Source organism: Saimiri boliviensis, chromosome 17 (assembly GCF_048565385.1).
Source record: "Saimiri boliviensis isolate mSaiBol1 chromosome 17, mSaiBol1.pri, whole genome shotgun sequence".
Taxonomy (NCBI): domain Eukaryota; kingdom Metazoa; phylum Chordata; class Mammalia; order Primates; family Cebidae; genus Saimiri; species Saimiri boliviensis.
This window is the reverse complement of record NC_133465.1, coordinates 5075926-5100299: the sequence shown is the minus strand read 5'-3', so window position 1 is coordinate 5100299 and position 24374 is coordinate 5075926. Positions and strand designations below refer to the sequence as shown.

Genomic DNA, 24374 nt, shown 5'->3' with positions numbered 1-24374 from the left:
TTTTTTTCCTTTCAGACATAGTCTCACTCTTGTTGCTTAGGCTAGAGTACAATGGCATATCTCGGCTCATGCAACCTCCCCCTCCCGGGTTCAAGCGATTCTCCTGCCTCAGCCTCCTGAGTAGCTGGGATTACAGGCGCTGCCATACCCGGCTAATTTTTGTATTTTTAGTAGAGACGGGGGCTTAACCAAGTTGGCCAGGCTGGTCTTGAACTCCTGATCTCAGGTGATCTGCCCGTCTCAGTCTTGAAAAGTGCCTCAGCCACCCCGCCCCCTTGTTTTCTTTTTCTTGGTTAACATTTCTTTTCACTATGTAAACTCCTGGTTACAGTCAGTCTGGGAGTTAGATTTGAGACTGAATTCCCAATTCCTTGGCTGCAGCACCCAGTTAAAGCCTTCTTCCTTTTCAATAATTGTGGTCTCAGTGATTGGCTTTCTTTGCAGAGAGCAGCAGGACTTAGACTGAACCCGTGGTGTTTTGGTAATGAATACACTCTCATGTAGAGCATTTAGAATAGTCTAAGGACATGACAAGCACTATACATATTAATTATTGTTTATCTTTACAAATCAACCTTAATATTGTCCGGGTATGGTAGCTCACACCTGTAATCCCAGCACTTTGGGAGGCCGAGGCAGGCGGATCACTTGCGACCAGGAGTTTGAGACCAGCCTGGCCAACATGGCAAAACCTCATCTCTACTAAAAATACAAAAATTAGCTGGGCCTCGTGGTGGGTGCCAGTAATCCCAGCTACTTGGGCAGCTGAGGAGGAGAAACATTTGAACCTGGGAGGCAGTGATTGCAGTGAGCCGAGATTGTGCCACTGTGTTCCATCTTGGCTGACGGAGTGAGGCTTCATCTCAAAAACAAACAAATCAACCTTAATATCATTCCTCAAATACTTACCAGTTCTAAATATTTTATCATGAAAGAGTATTAAAAGTCCGAGCTCTGTGGCTCATGCCTGTGATCCCAGCACTTTGGGAGGCCAAGGTGGGTGGATCATCTGAGGTCCAAGTTTGAGACCAGCCTGGTCAACATGGATAAACCCCATCTCTACTAAAAACACACAATTACCTGGGCGTAGTGACACATGCGTGTAATCCCAGTTACTTGGGAGGCTGAGGCAGGAGAATTGTTGGAACCCGGGAGGCGGAGGTTGCAGTAAGCTGAGATCTCGCCATTGCTCTCCAGCCTGGGCGACAGAGTGAGACTCCATCTCAAAAAAAAAAAAAAAAAAAAAGAGTATTTAAATTTATTTAAAATGTTTATATCATAATTATATAAATCTTTTGGGTTTTTTTGTAAATAGGTTTCTTGACCTATAAAAAGAGCTGTTTGCTCAAGAGAAGAAACCTCCGGCTAGGCATGGTGGCTCACGCCTGTACTCCCCGCACTTAGGGAGGCTGAGGCAGGCACATCACCTGAGGTCAGGAGTTTGAGAACAGCTTGGCCAACATGGCTAAATCCCTTTTCTGCAAAAATTACAAAATTAGCTAGGCATGGTGGCGTAATCCTGTAATCCCAGCTACTCAGGCTGCTGAGGCAGGAGAATCGCTTGTACCTGGGAGGTGGAGTTTGCAGTGAGCTGAGATTTCGACATTGCACGCCAGCCTGGGTGACAGAGGGAGACTCGGTCTAAAAAAAAAAAAAGAGTAAAGAAAAGAAACTTCTAATGTTCAAATTTGTTTAGATCCAGGAATAGGCCCATTTGAAAAATCTTAAAAAATATTAACTATGCAGTCCGTAGTATTCTTCATAAAATGGCTATAAGAGGCAGCAATACTAAGCATGAATTTATGAACATAAGTACTGCTTTTCCCCCCCTTAGTTTGATTTAAATTTAATATCCTCCCACAATGGAAAACGATTTACAACAAAGAGATAAACTGGAAAGAATAAGAAAATGGAAACAAGATGTCATTTTTTTTTTTTACTACCCAACAGATTTACCATATGTTCTAAAATGATGTTTGGCCATCCACAGTAAATGCAACAAAATGCTTTTTAAAATAATGTAACACTTTCAACTATTTTTACTACCAAACTCTCCCTCTCCTGTGAAATACCCATCTTACTAAGCAAAGGTTTATTTAAGCTCCACTTACATCTATGTTGTTTTTAGCTCATTTCCTTTTTTCAAAAGCAATTGGTGAGTTTATTTCCCAGTTTAGCTGTTATAATAAAATATAAAAGGCATTTCTGTTTTGGCCTCTAGTATGGCATTATCAAAAGCTACGAAACTCACAGCAAAATATAGGACAGTGTAAAATTAGAAGCTGCTGGCGTTTCTTTAGCAGCAGTTGCTGCTCCTGCAGTCCTTCTCCCCTCTTGCCACCCGCACAAATCTAAAAGTCACCTCTGTATACCAGACGGCAAACCCCAAGTGTATTTTTTAAATAACAGCTTTATTGTTGACATCGCACAGCCTTCACCCTTGTAAAGTACACAATTCGATGGGTTTTAGTATATTCACACACTTGTGTAATCGTGACCATTGTTGAGAACATTTTCTTCTCTCAAAAACAAAAACAAAAAACCTCCATACCCCTTCGCAGTCATTCCCCATTCCCTCCTTCCCCCAGGACCTGGCAAACACTAATCTCCATTCTGTCCCCGTGGACTTGCCTATTGCAGACATTTCATATACATGGAATCATAATTATATGGCCTTTGTGACTGGCTTCTTTTGCTGCTGCTGCTGCTGCTGCTTTTTTAAATTTTTCTTGTAGAGACAGGGTCCCACCGTGTTGCCCAGGCCAGTTTCAAACTCCTGGGTTCCAGGTGCCGCCCGGTGCCCAGGGCGTGTGCTGCTGGGCGGAGGGGCCTGGCCTGTTTTCTCTCCTCCTTCCTTTGCCCCTCTGGCTGCCCACAGGACTTTTCTCTCGCAGCTGTTGGGACCCCGTGTCATCGCCAAGGCCAGGCGTGATGGCCCCCAAACAGGGAGGTGACGGAATTAAGCCACCCCCAATCACTGGAAGATTTGGAACATCACTGAAAATTGGTGTTGGCGGCTGGCTAAATGTTGGGAAATCTACTTTCTTCGATGTATTAACCAGTAGGCTTCAGAAGAAAACTTCCCATTCTGCACCGTGGATCCTAATGAGAGCAGAGTACCTGTGCCCGATGAAAGGTTGGACTTTCTTTGCCAGTACCACAAACCAGCAAGCAAAATTCCTGCCTTTCTAAATTGTTGGCTTTGTGAAAGGAGCTCACAGTGGGCAGGATCTGGGGAATGCTTTTTAAAAAAATCTCATATTAGTGCCTGTGATGGCATCTTTCATCAAACATGTGCCTTTGAAGATGGTGATATCACCCATGATGAAGGAAGTTAGATCCGATTGGAGATATAGAAATAATACATGAAGACCTTCAGCTTAAAGTCAAGGAAATGATTGGGCCCGTCACAGATGAACTAGAAAATGTGGCTGTGAGAGGAGGAGATAAAAAAATTAAAACCTCTTTGGGAGGCCAAGGCAGGCAGATCACGAGGTCAGGAGTTCAAGACTGGCCTGGCCAATATGGTGAAATCCTGCTCTATTAAAAATACGAAAATTAGCTGGGCATGGTGGTGCACACCTGTAATCCCAGCTACTTGGGAGGCTGAGGCAGGAGAATTGCTTGAATCTGGGGGGCAGAGGTTGCGGTGAGCCAAGATCATGTCACTGCACTCCAGCCTGGGTGACAGAAGGAGACTCTATCTCAAAAAACAAAACCAATGCATAAAACCTGAATATGATATAATGTGCAAAGTAAAACCCTGGGTAATAGATCAAAAGAAATCTGTTTGCTTCTGTCATGATTGGAATGACAAAGAGATTGAAGTGTTGAATAAACACTTATTTTTGACTTCAAAACCAATGGTCTACTTGGTTAATCTTCCTGAAAAAGACTACATTAGAAAGAAAATCAAGGCCAGGTGCAGTGGCTCACGCAGAGGTTGCAGTGAGCTGAGATTGCGCCATTGTACTCCAGCCTGGGTGACAGAGTGAGACTTTGTCTCAAAACAAAAACAAAAACAAAAAAACACCAAACAAAAAAGGTGAAGACTTGTCTATAATGTTTAGTTATATGTGAGTCTTGTGAGAGGGTGAGTGACAACCCCATTAGCTCATCAGAATATGGAACTCAGTCTCACAATTTTTCTTTCTTTCTTTCTTTCTTTCTTTCTTTCTTTCTTTCTTTCTTTCTTTCTTTCTTTCTTTCTTTCTTTTTTTTTTTTTTTTGAGATGAAGTCTTGAACGATTGCCTGGGCTGGAGTGCAGTGGCGTGATCTTGGCTCACTGAAACCTCCACCTCCTAGGATCAAGCCTCTGCTTCCTCTACCAGAGGAATGTCAGGCAGATCTGGCCACTCCTTGGTAAAATGCTGAGGAGGGGCTGATGGACAAACTCTTTCTTTTTCCTCATTTATTCTCCTTTTTTCTTAACAGGGTTATCTTTAATTTCCTCACCCCAGTTATATTCTCCTTCTTCCCCTGAGTCTTCCTCCTCCTCAGCAGTTTGAAATGGCTCTAACGCTGAAGGCACCATTGCCCAAACTGACCATACTGGGATTGGAATATATTCAGCTCCTTCTTTATATGCCTTTTTTATAGTAGTACCCACTTTTTCCCATTCTTCTATGTCCAGGGTTCCTGGCTCAGGAAACTGGGGGCAATATTTTTCAACTGCACTAAACAGCTGTGTTATGCGGCTGGTACCAACTTTAACTCCTCCTCTTCTAAGCAAAGAGTGAAGCAAGCTAAGATAGGCTTCATGTTGGCTTGAAGCTTGTCCCATTGTCACCCTGACCTTCCGAGCCCCCCCCTACTTACCCTGGGAGATTTTTTTCAAGAGTTCTCCGGTGTCCTTCAGCTTAAATTAGCTTCTTACTCTGTCGCTCAGGTGACCCTTTGTCTGAGTTCAAGCCCCATGTTGGGCACCACTTGCCAAGACCAGCTGGGTCATAGAGACCCCAACCGAGGCGGTGCTGAAAGAATTAAGAAACAGAAACAAAGATAGAGCACAAAAGTGGGAAACAGAGTGGGATCATCAGGGGACTGACAGCATTTCCCAGCTGAAAGCCCAGAGCATTCTCTGACCTACGTATTTACTCTTTGTGAACAAGTGACTATGTTTAATTAGCAGTCGTTCAGTGTTTCTGCATAGAACAAAGAGAGACTAAACAGGCAGATAGTGCCTGTTCACTACTAAAATAGAAATAAGCTAGAAAGCACTCTTTGTGAGTCTGCAATGGGGACAAGGTCATCTATCCTGTATTTCGGAACTGCTTTAAGCTAGTGCCTGACTGGTGCATATTGCCTACTATTCTAGCAGTTTTCTGCCTGGGGATGGCTCGGTGTTCCTTGCCATCGCCTCTCAGCAAACAACATATGCTCCATCATATACATGTCAAGACTTTCTCCCAAAACTCGTCTCTATTAAAAATACAAAAAAATTAGCAGGGTGTGGTGGCAGATGCCTGTAATCCCATCTACTCAGGAGGCTGACGCAGGAGAATTGCTTGAACCTGGGAGGTGGAGGTTGCAGTAAGCCGAGATTGTGCCACTGCACTCCAGCCTGGTGACAGAGTGAGACTCTGTCTCAAAAACAAAACAAAACAAAATCATAAAACCTTGAAATGTGGCTAATCTGGATGGAATTATGCTATAAGTGTAAAATACGCATCAGATTTCTAAGATTTAGGGCATAAAACAGCATGAAAGATAAAAGAGCGTAAAAGATAATGTAAAATATCTCACCAGTAATTTTTTAATTGACTACATGTTGCAATGGTAGTATCTGGTGGTATATTGGGTTAAATGAAGTATGTCATTAAATTAATGTTAGCTGGGCATGGTGGCACATGCCTGCAGTCCCAAGCTGCTGGGGAGGCTAAGGTAATTTTTAAAGTGAATTTTGGCTGGGGTGGTGGCTCATGCCTGTGATCCCAGCACTTTGGGAGGCTGAGGTGCATAGATCACCTGAGGTCAGGAGTTCGAGACCAGCCTGGCCAACATGGTGAAACCCCGCCTCTACTAAAAATACAAAAATAAGCAGGGCATGGTGGCATGTGCCTGTAATCACAGCTACTCCAGAGGCTGAGGCAGGAGAATCACTTGAACCCACGAGGTGGAGGTTACAGTGAGCTGAGATCGTGCCACTGCACTCCAGCCTGAGCAACAAGAGCAAAACTCTGGCGGGGCGGGGGGTGGGGGAAGGCCAGTGCGGTGGCTCACGCCTGTAATCCCAGCACTTTGGGAGGCTGAGGTGGGCAGATCACCTGAGGTCGGGAGTTTGAGACCAGCGTGACCAACAAGGATAAACCCCGTCTCTACTAAAAATACAAAATTAGCCGGGCATGGTGGCACATGCCTGTAATCCCAGCTACTCAGGAGGCTGAGGCAGGAGAATCACTTGAACCTGGAAGGTGGAGGTTGCAGTGAGCCAAATTCATACCATTGCACTCCAGCCTGGGTGACAAGAGTGAAACTCCATCTCAAAACAATAGTAGCAACAAAAACAACAACAAACAAACAGAAACCCCCCCCCCAAAAAAAAAAAAAACCTATGTTACCTAGGCTAGAGTGCAGTCGCTGTTAACAGTATTCACAGGCATCATCATGGCATGCCACGGGTTGGAACTCCCAGGCTCAAATGATTATCCTCTTCAGACTCACAAATAGTTGGGACTATAAGCTCTCGTTAGCACGCCTGACTTTTAAAAAAGACCTGGGTGTTTATCTGGGATGTGAGGCCCTGTTTCCTTTTACTGTTATTAATGTGGCTGCTAAAAATTTTAAACTACACATATGGTTCACATTATATTTCCATTGGACCTTACTGCTCTGAACTAACAAATGAGGACCTTACCACTCACTTTAAAATTACGTAATATAGGCCGGGTGCGGTGGCTCAAGCCTGTAATCCCAGCACTTTGGGAGGCCGAGGCGGGTGGATCACGAGGTCGAGAGATCAAGACCATCCTGGTCAACATGGTGAAACCCCGTCTCTACTAAAAATACAAAAAATTAGCTGGGCATGGTGGCGCGTGCCTGTAATCCCAGCTACTCAGGAGGCTGAGGCAGGAGAATTGCCTGAGCCCAGGAGGCGGAGGTTGCGGTGAGCCGAGATCGCGCCATTGCACTCCAGCCTCGGTAACAAGAGCGAAACTCTGTCTCAGAAAAAATAAAAAAATAAAAAAAAATTACGTAATATAGCTGACAAAATAGCTCAAGCCTGCAAACCCAGGAATTTAGGAGGCCAAGGCAGGAGAATCACCTGAGGCCAAGAGTTCAAGACCAGCCTGAGCAACAGAGCAAGCCTCTTGGCTCTTAAAAAAAAAATACAAAAATTAGCCAGGTATGGTGTTCGGTGCCTGTAGTCCCAGCTATGTACTTGGAAGGCTGAGGTTGGAGGATCACTCGGCCCTGGGAGGTTCAAGTTGCAATGAACTGTTTGTGCCACTGCACTCCAGCCTGGCTGACAGCCAGACCCTGTCTCTAAGAACAAAAAATATATATGATAGGCCGGGTGCAGTGGCTCATGCTCATGCCTTCAATCTCTGCACTTTGGGAGGCTGAGGTGGGTGGATCACAAGGTCAGGAGTTCAAGATCAGCCTGGCCAAGATGGTAAAACCCCGTCTCTACTAAAAATACAAAAATTAGCCAGGTGTGGTGGTGGTCGCCTGTAATCCCAGCTACTCAGGAGGCTGAGACAGAATTGCTCGAAACCTGAAGACAGAGGTTGTAGTGAGCCAAGATCACACCACTGTACTCCAGCTTGGGTGGCAAAGTGAGACTCTGTCTCAAAAAGAAAAGAAAAAAGAAAAAGATGATTTTTCAAAAAGTTGCATAATAGTCTAAACTATGGCAAAATAATTTATTCATGTTCTCCATTGATTAGAATTGGACCTTCATACCTGTGGGTTCCACATCTGCAGATTCAACCAACTGTGGGTTCAGAAAAAATAAATAGTTCAACAACAAAAATAATACGACTTAAAAAATACATAGTGTAACAATTATCTACATAGCATTTATGTTGTATTAGATATTATAAGTAATCTAGAGATGGTTTAAAGTATGTGGGAGGTCGGGCATGGTGGCTCACCCCTGTAATCCCAGCACTTTGGGAGGCCAAGGAGGATGGATCACTTGAGGTCAGGAGTTTGAGACCAGCCTGGCCAACATGGTGAAACCCTGTCCCTACTAAAAGTACAAAAATTAAGCCGGGCATGGGTGGCATGTACCTGTAATACCAGCTACTCGGGAGGCTGATGCAGGAGAATCGCTTGAACCCATGAGGTGGAGGTTGCGGTGAGTCAAGATTGTGCCATTGCACTCCAGCCTGGGTGACAGAGTGAGACTCCATCATACACGCAGACACACACACACACACACACACACACACACACTAAATTATATGGGAGTTTATGCATAGGGAGCGTGTAAATACTGAGCCATTTCATATGAGGGCATCGGAGATTTTGGTATCTGCAGAGATCCTAGAACCAAATCCCGCTTGTCCTATTTACCAGTTGCCTGTAATCCTAGCCACTCGGGAGGCTGAGGCAGGAGAATTTCTTGAACCCAGGAGGTGGAAGTTGCAATAAACTGAGATGGTGCCACTGCGCTCCAGCCTATGCTACACAGGCAGACTCTGAGAAAAAAAAAACCACTCCAAAAGTTAGGCTGGGGAGATGGGTTTAAAAGGGGGAACTTGCCCGGCTCATGCCTGTAATCCCAGCACTTTGGGAGTCTGAGGCGGGTGGATTACTTGAGGTCAGGAGTTCAAAACCAGCCTGGCCAACATGGTGCAACCCTGTCTGTACTAAAAATACAATACAATGAGCCAGGTGTGGTGGCGTGTACCTATAATCTCAGCTACTCCGGAGGCTGAGGCAGGAGAATCGCTAGAACCCGGGAGGCAGAGGTTGCGGTGAGTCAAGATCGTGCTACTGCACTCCAGCCTGGGTGACAAAGTGAGACTCTGTCTCAAAAATAAATAAATGTAAAAAGTGGAACTTGTAATGGGAGCCATGTGGGGTGGTGCTGGGGGCGAGGCCTGTGTGTCTTGTTCCAGGGATATCTCGAGTCAAGGTCCACCTGTGTGGGCTGCTGTCATCTCAACCATGCGGGTTGCAGATTCACTGCCTTGAGATAATCTCCGGAATTTAGAATTTGGGTCTTCAGGCCTGGTGTCTTTCAAAATTCCGCTGGAATTTCTAAATAAGTGCATAATTTTATAAGTGAGCACCGAGCACAGGAGTATCTATCTGGTGGGAAGGGAGAAAAATAAAGAGCTTTATTCTAGTTATTTATTTATTTATTTACTGAGACAGAGTCTCACTCTGTCACCCAGGCTGGAGTGCAGTGGCATGATCTCTGCTCACTGCAACCTCCACCTCCCAGGTTCAAGCTATTCTCCTGCCTCAGCCTCCCAAGTAGCTGGGATTATAGGCTCACACCACCATGCCCAGCTAACTTTTTTTTCTTTTTTGAAATAGAGTCTAGCTCTGTCGCCTTGGCTGGAGTGCAGTGGCGCTATCTTGGCTCACTACTACCTCCACCTCTCAGGTTCAAGCAATTCTCCTGCCTCAGCCTCCCAAGTAGCTGGGATTAGAGGTGTCCACCACCACGCCCAGCTAACTTTTGTATTTTTAGTAGAGATGGGGTTTCATTGTGTTGGCCAGGCTGGTCTCTAACTCTTGACCTCATGATCCAGCTGCCTCGGCCTCCCAAAGTGCTGGGATTACAAGCATGAGCCATTGGGCCTGGTCTAATTTTGTATTTTTAGTAGAGACAGGATTCCAACATGTTGGCCAGGCTGGTCTTGAACTCCTGGCCTCAAGTGATCCACCCACCTTGGCCTCCCAAACTGTTGGGATTACAGGCATGAGCCACAGGGCCAGCCAACATAGTTTTAAAGTATGTTTCAAGGCTAAATGTAAGAAAAGAAAAAGTTTCAAAATGCATTTTGAAGCTGAGCTACTTGGTTACATATTGATGCTTCTATTTCTGTAGGATAGATTTTCCAAACTGAGACTGCTAGCTCGAGTGTTATTTTCCAAATTGGCTGTAGCAATTTATATTCTCACCAGCATGTATGAATGTCCTTTATTCATCCTTCCAGTATGAGATATGATTACTCTGTTTGTTTGTTTGTTTGTTTGTTTGAGACAGAGTTTTGCTCTGTTACCCAGGCTGGAATGCAGTGGCACAATCTCAGCTCACTGTAACCTCCACTTCTTAGTTCAAGCGATCCTCCAGCCTCAGCCTGCCAAGTACCTGGGACCACAGGCATGAGCCACCATGCCCATCTCATTGTTGTATTTCTTGTAGAGACGGGGTTTCACCATGTTGTCCGGGCAGATCTCAAACTCATGAGCTCAAAGTTATCTGCCCGCCTTGGCCTCCCAAAGTGCTGAGATTACAGTCCTGAGCCACTGTGCCTGGTGCAGATATGATTACTCTTTATAATTTGTGCCAATTATTGAAAAGTGGTATCTATTTCTTGTTTTAATTTGTTTTTTTTCCTGACTAGTGAGGCTGAGCATTATCTTTTTACATTTTTATTGACCACTTGAATTTCTTCCTCTATAATTTGCCCTATTTGTAGACTTTGTCCATTTTTCTATTTGCCATTAGTTTCTTTTTAAATTTTTTTTTTTCTTTTTTTTTAGAGACAGGGTTTCACCATTTTGGCCAGGCTGGTCTCAAACTTCTGACCTCATGATCCACCTGCCTTGGCCTCCCAAAGTGCTGGATTACAGGCGTGAGCCACCATGCCCGGCCTTGTAGAGATGATTCATATGTTACAGACTTTCACTCATATGTGTTAAAAATATTTTTCCAATCTATTTTTTAAAATTGTGTTTATGCTTTCACCATGAAAAAAACTGAACTTTCATACAGTCACTTTCCTTTATGATTCCTCTCAAATTCTCTTCATACACACCTCATTTTTATTTTTATTATTTTATACTTAGATATCTAATGCACTTCAAGTTTATATTATCTTACATTATATGAGACAGTGGCTGATTGATCCAAATTTGAAATCAACTCTGTATAATAGAATCTCTACTGCAAGGCCTTAACCAAATAGGGCTTTTTTTGAGTTTGTTTTTTCATGTAACACGAAGAATAGAAGTAAAAGATCAGGACAGGTGTGGTGGCTCCACCACGCCATCAAAGGTCCAGGCATCTTCTCCCTTTCGGTTCCGCAATTCAGAGATTTCCTTTCCCCGCCCACTTCCCTTCTCCTTCCTCTCCCCCTCCCTTTCCCTACCCCTCCCCTCCCCTCCCCTCACATGTCCTCCCCTCTCTTTCCCTCCTATTTTCTTTTTTTTTGGAGACGGAGTTTCGCTCTTGTTACCCAGGCTGGAGTGCAATGGCGCGATCTCGATCTCGGCTCACCGCAACCTCCGCCTCCTGGGTTCAGGCAATTCTCCTGCCTCAGCCTCCTGAGTAGCTGGGATTACAGGCACGTGCCACCATGCCCAACTAATTTTTTGTATTTTTAGTAGAGACGGGGTTTCACCGTGTTGACCGGGATGGTCTCGATCTCTTGACTTCGTGATCCACCCGCCTCGGCCTCCCAAAGTGCTGGGATTACAGGCTTGAGCCACCGCGCCCGGCCAACCCTCCTATTTTCTTCTCTTCTCTCTCTCTTTTTTTTTCAGGGCTGGGTCTTGCTCTGTCACCCAGGCTGGAGTGCAGTGGCACAATCTTGGCTCACTGCAATCTCTGCTTCCCAGGTTCAAGTGATTCTCCTGCCTCAGCCTCCTGAGCAGCTGAGACTGCAGGTGCCCGCCATCACGCCTGACTAATCACGCTGTGAGCCACAGAGCCCAGCCTCTTTTTTTAAAAAAGTAGAGATGGAGTCTTCCTCTGTTGCTCAGGCTGGAAGTACAGACGCATGATCATAACTCACTGCAGTCTTAAACTCCTGGGCTGAAGCAATCCTCCCATCTCAGCCTCCTGAGTAGCTGGGACTACAGGTACGTGCCAGCAAGCCTGGCTTTTTTATTTCTTGCAGAAGTGAGGTTTTGACATGTTGCTCCAGCTGGCCTCAAACTTCTGGGCTCGAGTGATCTGTGATCTCTCCCTCCCAAAATGCTGGAATTATGGGCATGAGCCACCACACCTGGCCTAATTTTTAAATTTTTTACAGAGACGGGGTCTCACTTTGTTATCCAGGCTGGTCTTGAATTCCTGGCCTCAGGCCAGGTGCGCTGGCCTGTAATCTCAGCACCTTGGGAGGCTGAGGTAGGTGGATTATCCGAGGCCAGGCGTTTGAGAACAGCCTGGCCAACATGGTGAAACCCTGTCTCTACTAAAAATACAAAAATTAGCTGGGCATGGTGGCTAGTGCCTGTAGGCCCAGTTATTCGGGAGGCTGAGGCAGGAGAATCGCTTGAACCCAGGAGGTGGAGGTTGCAGTGAGCCAAGGTTGCGCCACTGCACTCCAGCCTGGGGACAGAGCAAGACCCCATCTCAAAAAAAAAAAAGGGAATTCCTGGCCTCAAGCCATCCTCCTGCTTCGGGCTCCCAAAGCTCTGGAATTACAGGCGTGAGCCACTGTGCTATTTTCTCTAATGATCTAGATGTCTCTTCCTGTGCCAATATCATACTGTTTTAATTACCCTAGCCTCATTTTACGTTTAATACCTGATAAGACAGGTCCCGTTTGCTGATCTTCCTTTCCAAATATTCTTGATAATCTCATTTATTCTTCTATACGAATGTTAAAATTATTGTCCAGTTTTTTAAAAAATTGATGTATTGGCCAGGCTTGGTGGCTCATGCCTGTAATCCCAGCACTTTGGGAGGCTGAGGTGGGAGGATCACCAGGTCAGGAGGTTGAGATCATCCTGGCCAACATGGTGAAACCCTGTCTCTACTAAAAATACAAAAATTAGCTGGGTGTGGTGGCGCGTGCCTGTAATCCCAGCTACTCAGGAGGCTGAGGCAGGAGAATTGCCTGAACTCAGGAGGTGGAGGTTGGAGTGAGCCGAGATCATGCCACTGCACTCCAGCCTGGCGACAGAGCAAGACTCTGTCTCAAAAAAAAAAGGAAAAAAAAGAAAAAATTGATGTATTCTGATTCCAATTACATTTATATGCTAATTTGGATTTATATGTTACATTTATGTTAATAAAAGAATTAGCCCCTTTATGATATGCATTATTCCTATTCAAAAACATAGAATGTTTTTCCTTCTTTTAAAGGTATGATTTTTATGTCTTTTTAAAAAGGTCTAAGTCTTGAATTTTTATGTAGCCAAATTTATAAAAACATTTTTCCATATAGCTTCTGAATTTGGTAACACGTGCTTTAAAAGGCCTTTTCCACTCCAAGATTATAAAAATATTCATCCATGTTTCCCTTAGTACTTTTGTGGTTTCATATTTTATCTTTAATTTTTGATACATATGTAGTTTATTTTGGCATAAAGTAATGATTTGGCTTTTTTTTTTTTAAGTCTAACCAGTTGTCTCATTACATTTATTGCATAAGCCATCTTTCTCCCACTGATCTGGAATGCTAGTTTTATCATATCATGAATTCAGTGTGTCTTTGGGTCCAGTTTTCATTTTGGCAATTTGTTCTGTTTCTATACTAATACAATAAACTATTAACCTCTTTGGAGGGACAAGTGATTTCATCAAAGCATATAATGTTCAATTCCCTGTGAATTCCACATTTGTCTTCCATTTCGAGATAAGGAACGTGAACGTAGAGAAGGTAAGTTTTTGGCCTGGCGAGGTGGCTCCTGCCTGTAATCCCAGCACTTTGGGAGGCTGAGGTGGGTGGATCACCTGAGACCAGGAGTTCGTGACCAGCCTGGCCAACATGGTGAATCCCCATCTCCACTAATAATACAAAAATTAGCTGGGCATGGTGGCACACGCCTGTAATCCCAGCTACTCAGGAGGCTGAGGCAGGAGAATTGCTTGAACCTGGGAGACGGAGGTTGCAGTGGGTCGAGATCGCACCACTGCACTCCAGCCTGGGTAACAAGAGACTCCAGGTATATGTTGGATCTTTGCACTTTATCATCCATGACCCGTGACCTTTCCTGCTTTCCCATTTCTTTGTGCATTCTGGGTAACTACTTTGGGGCTATCTTCTAGGTCACAGATTATTCATTCGTGCTATTCAGCCGTTTAATCTTTCCATTGAATTTCTATTTTCAAATATTATACTTCTAAAAAATTTTTTTGCCTCTCCCCAAATCAGGTGTTATTTTAAAGAATTTTTGTTATTATTATTATTTTGAGATGTCTCGATCTGTTGCCCAGGCTGGAGGAGTGCAGTGGCTCGATCTCAGTTCACTGCAACCTTCCCACCCCAGGCTCAAGCAATTCTCGTGCCTCATCCTCCCTAGTAGCTGGGATCATAGGCCCGCACCACCACGTCCAGCTAATTTTTTGTATTTTTGGCAGAGACAGGGTCTCACCATGTTGGCCAGGCTGCTCCCCAACTCCCGGCCTCAAGTGATCCACCCTCTTTGACTTCCCAAAGTGCTGAGATTACAGGCATGAGCCACCACACCTAGCCTTATTATAATAATTTTCATTTCAAAAGTTGTTTGATTCCGTAATCACTGCCTACTCTCTCTCATGCCGTGTTTTCACCTGGTCAAACTGCTGTTCTCATGTGTTTTGGGGTCATCACACTTTAAAAAGTTGGAATAATTGAACAATAGGCCATACGAAAACATGATAATTTAAACTGGTTATGGAGAAGACAGAATTTTGGGGTATGAAACTTTTCTGGACTACAGTGGAGGATTCTGAATGGGCTGAGGACATCAGGAAGGGAGGCTGTGGATACGTGGGAGACAGGAAAGAAGAGGCAGAGAGTAGCAAGTGGGTTCCAACTCATGATGGGAGGACAGCAACACAGTCTATTCCATTTTCCTCAGGTCCCCAGGACCACAGAGCCACTAAGATCATCTATATGCTGCCTTCATTTGAATATCAAGGGCTGCTGGTGTCTAGTTTCAGGTAATTTTTCCATTGTTTCATTCTGTCTAGTCCAGTACAGCCAATCAGACCTCTGGTTCAACTGGCATCATCTCCAACCAATTCATCCACTGCCTTGCTAAGAGAAAGAGCATAAGAATGAAGAAAAGAACCGTTCAGACTTCTTTTCTTAGGCGACGTAATTCTGTCTTCTCACTTTCTGGCCTGTCATGAAAAATTTGAAGAAAAATTTTAATTAAAAGTAAACACATTCAGCCGGGTGTGGTGGCTCGCCCCTGTAATCCCAGCACTTTGGGAGGCCGAGGCAGGAGGATCACCTGAGGTCAGGAGTTTGAGACCAACCCGGCCAACATGGTGAAACCCTGTCTCTACTAAAAATGCAAAAATTAGCTGGGTGTGGTGGCACATACCTGTAATTCTGGCTACTCAGGAGGCTGAGGCAGGAGAATCACTTGAACTCGGCGGTGGGGGATGCAATGAGCCAAGATCATGCTACTGCACTCCAGCCTGGGCAACACAGCGAGACTCCATCCCCCGGCAAAAAAAAAAAAAAATCCACATATGTAAGCAGACAATATGCATTAAAAAAATAATCAGAGCATCACATTCAAGGATTTTCTACACAAGAAACTATTCCTAAAATATGTGCTTGGAATTACCAGGGTTTCTCTTATAAATATTTTAATAATACTTCATTCTTTCAAAAATGTGGTTACATATGCCATGTTATTAGATCTTTACAGCAACTCTCCTGGGTTAAGTGGTTATTACTAGGTCATGTTATAGAAGGGAAAAAAACAGTACTTTTTTTTTTTTTTTTTTTTTTTTTTTTTGCTTTACTTCAATAGCTATGGTCTCCTTCAACTTGACATTTCAATCCTGGCTCATAGTAAGGGCTCAACAAATATCTGTTGGAGGAATGCCATTTAAAATGCAGTGATTGGGTATGAGAATACTTGAAGGCATTACAATTTTTAGAAAGTCAAAAAAATACAATTGGACTTATGAGAGTTTGATTTTTGTTTTTTTTTTAAATGAGCTTCTCTAGGCTGGGCACAGTGGTTCACACCTGTAATCTCAGCATTTTGGGAGGCTGAGGTGGGCGAATGACCTGAGGTTACATCGAGACCATCCTGGCAAACATGGCAAAACACTGTCTCTACTAAAAATACAAAAACGACCTGGACATGGTGGCAGGCGCCTGTAATCCCAGTCACTTGGGAGGCTGAGGCAGGAGAATCACTTGAACCCAGGAGATGGAAGTTGCAGTGAGCCAAGATCACGCCACTGCATTCCAACCTGGGTGACAGAGCCAGACTCCATCTCAAAATAAAAATAAATAAATAAATACATAATTGATCTTCTCTTTTGGCTTCCTCCAATGTAGTCTCTTTGAGTAGGAAGAAATTACATTACAATGATTTAGACAAGTAAAAAATTTTTTTTGAGATGGAAGTCTCACTCTGTCACCCAGGCTGAAGTACAGTGGCGTGATCTTGGCTCACTGCAATCTCCACCTTCTGAGTTCAAGCAATTCTCCTGCCTCAGCCTCCTGAGTAGCTGGGATTATAGATGCCTGCCTCGGCAAAGTTTTGTATTTTCAGTAGAGACGGGGTTTCACCGTCTTGGCCAGGCTGGTCTTGAACTCCTGAGCTCGTGATCCACCCGCCTCGGCCTCCCAAAGTGCTGGGATTACAGGTGTGAGCCATCGCGCCCGGCCAACAAGTGAATTCTTATTTCAAAAAGCTGAGTTAGAATTGTTGCTTGGAACTGTTGTCCATCCTTAGAAAGATGTTGTCGAGCTATTATGTATAATCAATACTTAATTGATCACATATTTTTCTTTAAGCCTAATAATGAAATAATGTTATGATGAAATAGAAGTTTTAAGGGAAAAAAATTCTTTAAGTCATTAAATGAAAATTTAAACCAAAACAATACACTGTTTTAGAAAAAAATTGGCATACGAAAGGTTTGATAGTGAACTCTAGTAAGATTAACCTACTACAGCATTATTTTTAGCATTTACGGAGTGATACTTGAAGCTATCATAAATATGCAAATGAAGACATTCTTTACTGTATTACTGCTGAGATTGATACTTTTTCAGGTGTCTAAAACATTACAACAAATGCACACATGAGGGCGCTCTAATCAGCCAGATATGGAGAGGGATTAGGCATTTGTTGACTTAAGTCAAAACCAGTACTATAGTTTTACAGATGGAAAAATCAAGGTCCACCAGAGAGGTTATGATTCTCAATGGCTTATTCTCTAGAGGAAATAAAGTGAGTATTAGGATTTTAAAAAGATTGAATAGAAATTCCTATCAGTGAATTTATGCTGGAAAATTTTGACTCTTATCCCAGCGACTCCTTATTGAAAATCTTTCCCCATGGCATGATATAATTTATCATCAATCTTAAACGTGTTTGGTAATAGCGTTTATAAGATGTAGAAGAATTAGTTAGAATATTTATTTATTTATTTATTATGTTATTTTTTTGAGATGGAGTCTCGCTCTGTTGCCAGGCTGGAGTGCAATGGTGCCATCTCGGTTCACTGCAACTGCTGCCTCTCGGGTTCAAGTGATTCTTCTGTCTCAGCCTCCCGAGTAGCCGGGACTACAGGCGCATACCACCACGCCCAGCTAATTTTTGTATTTTTAGTAGAGATGGGATTTCACCTTGTTGGTGAAATGACTAACCAGTCACCTACTGGTTCCAATAAGGTTAGATGAGTTGGTTTATACTCTACTTATTTACCCCCCTCCTTTTTTTTTTTTTTTGTCTGAGACGGAGTTTTGGTACATTCGCTGGAGTGTGATCTTGGCTCACTGCAGCCTTGGCCTCCTGGGCTCAAGCAATCCTCCAGTCTCGGTCTCTAAGTGACTGGAACTACAGGTATGTGCCCCCATGCCTGGCTAATTTTTGTATTTTTGTAGAGAGGCGGTTCCTCATGTTACCTAGGCTGGTCTCCAACTCCTGGGCTCAAGTGCTCAACCCACCTCGGCCTCCCAAAGTGCCTGGATTACAGGCGTGAGCCACCACACCTGGCAACTTGTAAAAATTCTTTGTATATTCTAGATACAATTGTCCGATACAGTAGTAGTATATAATTAAACATAATTATATAATGCTATATTTCATATAAGTGCAGCATTATATAAAATAGCAAAAATTTGGAAATAACTAAATGTCCAACAATCGGGAGTTAGCTAAATGAATTGTGAAATATCCATGTAATGAAATGCTACACAACTATAAAAAATGATCTAGATCTATTTATGCTGACATCGACAGATGTATAACATAAATTACATGAAACAAGGAAGTTACAAAGAAGAAAGTATGGTATAATCTCATTTGCATTAAAGTAATCAAAAAACCAACTTATATAACAGATATAGGCTGGGCATGGTGGCTCATGCCTATAATCCCAGCACTTTGGGAGGCCAAGGCAGGTGGATCACCTGAGGTTAGGGTTTGAGACCAGCCTGGCTAACATGGTGAAACCCTCAGAAATGAGCCAGGCATGGTGATGCACATCTGTAGTCCCAGGTACTTGGGAGGCTGAGGCAGGACAATTGCTTAAACTTGGGAGGCAGAGGTCACAGTAAACTGAGATTGTGCCATTGCATTCTAGCCTGGGTGACAGAGGGAGACTCCATCTCAAAAAATTAAAATAAAATATAATAGATATAGCCACATACGTGTGAAAGGACAAAAAAATTAAATTATGAGTGTTTTCTGTAGTTGCTTCTGTCCTCCCAGCCTTTCTAAGGGGGAAGCATTCTTCATTTACTTGAAAAATTATCCTACCATGTGGTCACTTAGACTGAAAACTGAAAATGCCTCCAGACTGCTTTAGTTATGAACAGGGAAACAGAAAAGGAACAGAAACAGAAGAAGTAGGTTTGAGACCAGGTTGCTATGAGTTTGGAGGAAGAAAGAGAGAAAGAGCAGTTTCGCGAGATGGAGGGAAGATGGCTAACATGGACATTTTGGAAGTTTTATTGTGACATGAAATGTGATTTTCGGTTATTCTTTTTCTCAAAGCTGCAGTAAAGTTCTCCATTGCTCTCTAAGGCTTTTGGAGTTGGTATTGTGTTTTATGAAAACGATATCCACAGATAGAGGCTGACCTCCTATATGAATAGAAAAAAATCTGAAGAGATAAAAATCGTTGATAATGATAATCTCTGGAGAGAGAATTTTCTGGGGAACTTTCATTTTCTCTATTGCGTATTTCTGTAAGGTTTGCAAGTTTTGTTATGAGTATACCTTCCTTTAGTTACTAGGAAGTGAAATGTAACACTGTGGGGCTTGTTCCCTTATTTCAGGACTAGAGATTAAAGTAGTGAAATGATGACTTTTAATTCCACCCGATATATTTAGATCAAAGCTTTTTCACTGATAATATTAAAACAAGCAGCTACTTTTATTTTTGAAGGCATTGACGCAGCTTAAGTTTCATTAAAAGTATTTGCTGAAGCACTGTAGCACTTGGGATTGTCTGCTATGTAGGGTGTGTGTGTGTGTGTGTGTGTGTGTGTGTGTGTGTGTCTACATGTTTAATACTTTTTTATCAACTTTAGTTCATAAGCCTTCTGCAAACATTTTCAATGTCTGCTTGCTTGTATATAATTTTATATGTTGCAAATTGACCTTAGAAATTGTAACAAATAATTCAATCAGTTCACTCTGCTATTTACACAGTAGAGCCTAGTTTATTTAATTTGTGGGAATCAAGATTCAGAAAGCAGCAGGAAGAAGCTATCTGTTTTTCCTGTCTGAAAGGGCACTTCTTCCCGAATTTTAATGTTTTAAAGGAGAAAGTAATAACAAAGTTGCCAGATCCTGTTCTTTCCCTGCATTGAGGTCCCCTAACATGACGGTTATTCACATTGACTCTTGGTTCAAGGCAAATTCTTGGTTGCATGGCTTTGCATTCTAGTTCCATAACCTCAAGCAAGTCAGTTAACCTATTTGTGCCTCAGTTTTCTTATATATAAAATGAGGAGACAGGCCGGGCACAGTGGTTCAACCTGTAATCCCAGCACTTTGGGAGGCCGAGGCAGGTGGATCACCTGAGTTTAGGAGTTCAGGACCAGCCTGACCAACATGGAGAAACCCCATCTCTATTAAAAATACAAAATTAGCCAGGTGTGGTGGCGCATGCCTGTAATCCCAGCTACTCTGGAGGCTGAGGGAGGAGAATTGCTTGAACCCAGGAGGCAGAGGTTGCGGTGAGCTGAGATCACACCACTGCACTCCAGCCTGGGCAATATGAGTAAAACTCTGCCTCAAAGCAAACAAATGAACAAACACAAAAAATGAGATAATACCTTCCTTTACAGGGTTGCTATAAACATTAAATAAGGAAATAAATGTAGGGTTGATAGCAATGCACCTGGCATAAACTGTGTGCTTAATAAATGGAAAACAATAATGGTTTGTTATTATTTTCTTTTCTCTAGAATTTTGAAACTATTTTAGAAATAACAAAGAGCTGTGAATTTTATGAAAGCCTACACTGAATTCAATCTGATGTAAGTCAAGTTGCAGTCATGGCAGACTTGAAGTAGTATTGTGAAAAGGTTTTTTAAATTAAGGGTTATAGCCAAGTGTAGTGGCTCACTCGGGTAATCTCAGCACTTTGGGAGGCTGAGGCAGGCGGATCACTTGAGCTCAAGAGTTCAAGACCAGCCTGGGCAACATGGTGAAATCCCATCTCTACAGAAAATTCAAAAATTAGCTGGGCGTGATGGTGCACGCCTGTAGTCCTGGCTACTTGGGAAGCTGAGGTGGTAGGATGGCTTGAGCCGGGGAGGTGGAAGTTGCAGTGAAGTGAGATCACATCACTGCACTTCAGCCTGAGTGGCAGAGTGAAACCCTGTCTCAAAAAAAAAAAAAAAAAAAAAAAAAAAGCAGTTATGAAAGGAGTTCAAAGAAGTAACAGAATGAAAGGACCAGGTGCAATGGGTCACTCCTGTAATCCCAGCACTTTGGGAGGCTGAGGTGGGCGGATCACCTGAGGTCAGGAGTTTGAGACCAAACTGGCCAAAATGGCAAAACCTCGTCTCTACTAAAAATACAAAAAAACTGGCAGAGCGTGGTGGCCAGTGCCTAAAATCCTAGCTACTTGGGAGGCTGAGGCAGGAGAGAAGGCGGAGGTTGCAGTGAGCCAGGATCAGGCCACTGCACTCCAACCTGGGCAGCAGAGCAAGACTCTATCTAAAAAGAAAATAAAAGATATATTTAAGGGGTGGAACAATATTCTCTTCCATCTATACGTCTGTTCCCCTGCAGCCATCAGTATTCACTGCTTCAAGGAAACAATGATACATGTGAAAAGCTTTTGTGTTATCAGAACCAATCTGGGCTGCTGAGTTTCAAATACTCAAGGTCTAGAAGATTCATGGCATAAAGTTAATGCCATCAACAGTGATTTGGAGGAACAGATGGAAATCCAGGCTACCACCTCCAATCTGGATTAAGGAGAGTCTCTGGACCCAGCAAGACGTGGGTACAAAGGAAGAGATTATATGAGTGTGGACATGCTGTGTGCAGGCCACGCTCCTGAGGGAGGGCGCAGAGGCTGCCCTGGCAAAGGGACCAGCAGATCTGAAGTGGCCCTGCAACCAGGACCAGGAAGACTCCCCAGGACCCAGCAGGCTCCACAGGGGAATGGTGGGGTCTCAGCACATGGTGGACCAGATTAAATGGCAACTAGCACCCCAGCATCACGTTGGCCTCTGGAACTTAGATGCGGTGAGGAAAAGCAGGAGGAGGCATTCTGCATTCACTCAGATTAAGTTTCTGCCATTGGGCAGAATGGGGGCTCAAAATAGAAATTAAGTGCAGCGATATAAAAATACAAGTTAATCTTTTACACTCCTGAGTTAAGGCTTTAAGTATCTAAGGATCTAAATATATTCCAAATGTTTTACTAAGATGTTTTGAAATGTCATATCCTTCTTGTACCAGAACTGTAAGCTGCCTTCTTCGTCTTTTTTTTTTTTTTTTTTTGAGATGGAGTCTTGCTCTGTCGCCAGGCTGGGGTGCAGTGGCACAATCTTGGCTCACTGCAACCTCCGGGTCTTGGGTTCAAGTGATTCTCCTGCCTCAGCCTCCCGGGTAGCTGGGATTATAGGCAAGTGCCATTATGCCTGGCTAATTTTTGTATTTTTAGTAGAGATATCGTTTCTCCATTTTGGCCAGGCTGGTTTTGAACTTTTGACTTCAAGTGATCTGCCCACCTCAATCTCCCAAAGTGTTGGGATTACCGGTGTAAGCCACTGCGCCTGGCCAGTAGCGCTTTTTATAATAAAAAATGTAACCAACTAACTAAATACTCAATTAACAGTAGCAGGATAAGTAAATTGTGGTACATCAAGCAATGGAATGGTATATGACAATGAGAAGGAACAAACTACATGCAAAAGCATGGCGACATTTCGCAAGCCTAAACCAAGTGGGAGAAGTCATTCACAAAAGCCCTAACGTACTATCCCATTTACATCAAGTTACAGCAGGCAAAACTAACCTATCAATTAGAAGTCAGGATATTGACTTAGAGGGTGTGGCTAGTGACTAAAAGCAAATATGAGGGGGGCTTTTAGGGAACTAGTGACATTCTGTGTCTTGATCTGGCTGAGAATCATATGAATATGTTTGTGAAAATTCATTGAGCTGTACACTTATGATATCTGTGCCGTTAAAAAATATATAATGGCTGGCTGGACATGGCGGCTCACACCTGTGATCCCAGCACTTTGTGAGGCCAAAGTAAGTGGATCACTTGAGATCGGAAGTTCAAGACCAACCTGGCCAACGTGGCAAAATCCTGTCTCTACTAAAAGTACAAAAATTAGCCAGGTGTGGTGGTAGGTGCCTGTAATCCCAGCTACTCAGGAGGCTGAGGCATGAAAATCACTTGAATCCAGGAGGCAGAGGCTGCAGTGAGCTGAGATCATGCCACTGCACTCCAGCCTGGGTGACATCTGTCTAAAAAAAAAATACACACACACACACACACACACACACACACACACACACACACATATACATATGTATATAAAATGGCTATGATGTATACTTTCTTCCTTATGCCAGTCAATTGCACAGTTTCCAGTTCATGATTTATCAAAAACAGAGAAATAGGTAAGAAATAAAAGGTAAGCCCTGAAAATTTGCTGCTTGGAATTAAATTTTTTTTTTCTTTGTATTATATTGATAGAAATTTTCTTCTACTTAAAAGATGATAGATTGCTCAAAACTTTAGAACAATTTTGGAAAGGCTCCTGAATTTGAAAGAAAACTACATTTTGGAATATCCGGTAGTTGAGACGATTTCCATGTATGGATGCTAAATAGTCTAGACTTGCTTTATGAAGATGGGCTTCCTCAAACACCACCATGTTAGATAATTCAGCATTCAGTGCAGCAGTGAAAACTTAGCACTTTAAATCTGGCTGGATAGAGACTGCCATGTTAGATTTAGTACAACTGTAGAATTAATGCTAAAAACTCCAATGCTGCAATTTTCCCATATGCTACATTAAAATGCTATATAGTTTCACACTCAAAAGCTGCTACATTAGGGTGCTGGCTGATTTTATGCCTTCGACTTGCTTAATGTTTTCATTTATATACAATAGAGTTTTACACCATGCCAATCAAGCAATCTACTGCAAAATAATTTACAGTAAAATCATAATCAATTGATACAAAGTATTGATTTAGCATTAATTTTCAAACTGTGACAGTCAATGAACCATAAATCTGTAAATAAATCGGTGAAGTGAAAGCCATAAATGACAAAAGAAATTCGTCACTGTGTTGCGTATATGCTTTTTCGATGGCTATGTGGGGAAAATATATGGGAGGAGGCTTCTTAAAATTTTAAATTGGTGCCATAAAAATAATATAATGCACGAAGAAATAGACTATCTCGACAACATTGTGAAGAAAACCACCCTGGAATCTGGTTGATAATCTTGACGTACTGGCATCACAATTCAGTTTCCCTGCAAGGGAAAGCATCTTCACACTCTCATGCTTCCAAAAAATGTTGGAGGCAAATCCGTAACACAATCTATTTAATTCTTAGAATATCATGTTTCTGTTTATATGTATATGTTTGAATATTTTTACTATTCTAAAAACCCACATTGCTGGCATCACCTTGGCAATGTAATAGTTTAGGTTCCCAGTGGACATCTGTATCTCCTTGACTGCGTGTTTTGTAAGTGATTGCCCAGCCTGAGTTTGATGACCTGCAGTGACGGGAATACACCACGTCCCAATACCTGGTGGCCTATTCTGTTCTATCCTTGGCCGGTTACTTAGAGATTATGGTGATTCTTGTAGTTCAGTCTCTGTTTTGGTC

The 24374-nt window shown here is 42.9% G+C and overlaps 1 pseudogene; it reads left to right on the top strand.

Moving 5' to 3' along the window:
* Positions 1–2931: 2931 nt before the first annotated feature.
* LOC101053632 (obg-like ATPase 1 pseudogene) lies at positions 2932–4484 on the top strand (annotated as a pseudogene).
* Positions 4485–24374: the final 19890 nt, after the last annotated feature.